A 3,691-nucleotide genomic window follows, 5' to 3' on the forward strand; every position below is an offset into this window, starting at 1 on the left:
ATCTCAACCATCAGCATCAATCCTCAAAAGCAGCCCATCCAGCCGCAAAAATTAATCTTATACCTCTTTACTGGGGGCTTTTTCCTTAAGACGTCACCCATTCCTTATTTTGTCAAATTGCCACCTTTACACTCTGGGGGCTTCTCTTTCGAGACATCACCCGTCCTTTATCCCCAAATATATTTTTTGTCTCAACTACAGTCCAAAATAAAACCGCCCATAGCCTAGTGCTCGGTTCGGACGATGACAAGGTCATGGTTCTGCTCTCCGAATCATCAAAACTCGGGAGGGGATCTCAAACAAGCAAACAAGGGCAAAGATGTCTGAAGAAGATAATCAATTCATGTTCCCCAGCTGAGCGGACCTTCCTATCCAGGGATCTGATACGCGTTTCCGCCCTTTCTTGGCTAGGAGTTGCACTTACATATGCAAAGTCTGTCAGAGTCCCCCCGTGTCGTGTCGATACCAACTTTATATCACGTTCACGGCCGTCTGCTATGTGAGTCTGTCGGTATGCATCCATGTGAGTCAATATCGCAACGGTCACGTGTCTCCAATCTATCAAATCTCAGATCTACGAGTAACAAGACTCGTCTCAAGCTTCACAACATTTAAAACTTCTATCTCCCTTCGCGTGAGATATTACATGTTAGTTGCTTATATGCTAACTGCTCACATGCTTATGTGCTTACGTGCTTATATGCTTACGTGCTAGTTGCTTATATGTCAACTGCTCACATGCTTATGTGCTTACGTGCTTATATGCTTGAATTCAACGTGCTTGTCTATGCAACTGCGGATTTGTGCGGTCACTAACCATGCAGATAATCTTGACAAGATAAACTCATTCTAACTGAGTACTGGGTTCTTCCCAACAAACGGCGACCCATCAAGTCCAAGGGCTTTTAGCCCCATCGACTACATGGCTGGTGAGCCTCAGAACGCACCTTCAACATGGTTGGCGAGCCTTACAATGCACCATGGCTGGCGAGCCTTACAACGCACCGCGGCTGGCGAGCCCTCTTCATATCCGCAACACAGCTGGCGAGCCTTTGTCCGCAAACAAGGACGTATCCCGAAGATGCCTCGGGCACGACTCCTCCACATTTTTTGGAGAGCCTTTATCCGCAAACAAGACACAACTTAAGGACATATCCCGAAGATGCCTCAGGTATGACTCCTTCTTATGGCTGGCGAGCCTTTATACGTAGTCTAATGGACTTTAAACGACCCGAATCGGAAGTCGACAGACTATAAAATGTTCCCGACGGGAGGTCCTTGACTCGAATCCCCGAGTCGCCTCGACGTCGCCCTTTCCCGACGACAGGTCCTTGGCTCAAACCCTTTTGAGCCGCCTCGACGTCGCAATGGTCTTCAGGTTGTAATCTTTGATTGACATGGAGATCATACTTTGACTTTCGCCCTGTCCAAGCCTCAATCAAAGTGGGGGCTCTATAGATACCCAATATCTGCACCTTCCAAAAACCACCCGATGATGATCGGACTGTAACGTGTTTTTGATATGCGTGCGTGGATTGGCTATACATGAGACGGTTTAATGCACTACTCAAATATGAAAAATGATTTCAAAAGTTTTCTAACTTCATTTGCATTAAAATAACACTATTTAGAGTTAAAACCGTCTTCCGACCAAAAACCGACTCAAAAACCCGCAACTCGAGTCAACCGAGTCAACCCGAGTCAAACCAAATCTCGAATGTCAAAAATAATGCCATGATTGTCTTTATCATGTAATTTCCTTTAAAATGACCCCAATTAGAGTCAAAACCGACACCGAGCCAAAAACCGATACGAAATTCAAATCCCGACTCACACGGATCAAACCCGAGTCAAGCACACAAAACACCTACCTCAAGTAACACCAAAATTATCTTATTAGATGCCCATATTTTTACACGACATCCTATTTGATTACCACAAATCAATAATGGATGGAGAATAGGCCACGTCCAAATTGAAAGGGACAATACACCCATTTCCATCACGAGGTAGCTCGCGCTTAAAGCAGGTGTCTGCTTAGCCTCCAAGCAAACACAACCGACCTACCTCCCCACATTTCTCTATAAATACCCACCATCACACATAAGAATCCTTACGCGAGAGTCCGCCCCCTCCTTCTCCCTTGAACTTCTAGACCCGGTTTCCTAAGTCACAAAATCGACACGTGTTTACGACCTACCGATCGTAAACACAAGCCTTACACATATTGTTTGGTACCGTCGTCGTGCATTCGACCGACCCATTTGACCAACTCAATTCATCAAATCAACATGTTTTAATTAACATATATTCAACTCATTTTCAAAACAAAATCCTTTTTTAAGGCACTCTTTTAAACTTCTTTTATCGCGAGTAGTCACAACGAGAAAACCGTCTCTAAAGTCGTCTACGTCGTAAAATATCAATACACGTAAGTTTGAGAGTGTAAACAACTCACCTATTTCATGTCTTTACTGTTTTTATGAGTTTACATGCATGAACAATGCATAACACGATTTAAACATAGGTTAGACGAGCCAAAACCGAGTTTTGGCCCGAGACAGAAGCCCTTTGCTATGCAAAGTGGCTCGCGCCTCTTATGGGTCTTGGGTCAGACTCACCTATGTTTGTTCTCGTCTTTCCTCTTTATTTCATTTCTTATTTGTAATCGGTTTTTACCATTTCAAATGTTTCAAATCATTTTTATGACAAACTTTTTAGCCATAAATCATAATCACCCTTGGTTCTTAATACCATGACGGTTTAATCCGTGACTCGGTGATATTAATTGGTTAATTACATTTTAAAAGAAATTCTTTTCTTTTATTTACCATTTTAATTCATTTTTATGATACATATTTTGACCATTACAAAAATCATCCTTGGTTCTTTATACCATGACGGTTTATTCCGTGACTCGATGATATTATTGGTTAATTACATTTTAATGGGTATTTTAACATCCTTTTCTGTTATTCACCATTTTTCTCATTTGTTTACATTTGTAAATATATTAGTCATAATTCATAATCATCCTTGGTTCTTTATACCATGTCGGTTTAATCCGAGTACGATGATTAACTTGACTAATTACAAAGAAATGAACTTAACATGATTAGTTCAAATCAAACATTTTACATTTTTATTTGTAAACTATACTTTTCAAATATGCAAATCCGACAACAAATGTTACTAACATAATAGTAATTATTCCGAGTCATGCAAACAACATTTGCAAATCTTTCATCATAAATATGTTTTTAAATAACCTTTTCAAGAACCAGGAGACGCCCCCTTGGGTCGACTCACTGCTCGCGCCCCAAGAGGCCGTCTGCTTTTTTATCTGAAAACCTGGCAGAGCCCTTCCCCTCGCCAACAGGCTCGCGCCCCAATGGGGCTGCCTGGCACTGTTCTGCCTCGTGTTTGGCACTTGTCTAGGACGATCCCGATTACGGTTTATCCGAATATGTGACGGATTAGATTGACGAGTTTGCATTTTATACTTTGTCTTTTAAACACACTTTTTTAAATAAATGGATCGTGTTAAGCATCATAACCCAAACTTGGTAAATGGATGTTTAATTTCCGTTTTCACATGCAAATCAATCTAAATCCAACTCGACATCAATTACTTGATATTTGGATAAAAAAACCGACTTAGAAAGCTCACATGTTAGGTTAAGACTTTTTG

This window comes from Silene latifolia, chromosome 3 (genome assembly GCF_048544455.1).
Source record: "Silene latifolia isolate original U9 population chromosome 3, ASM4854445v1, whole genome shotgun sequence".
In the NCBI taxonomy this organism is placed as follows: Eukaryota; Viridiplantae; Streptophyta; class Magnoliopsida; order Caryophyllales; family Caryophyllaceae; genus Silene; species Silene latifolia.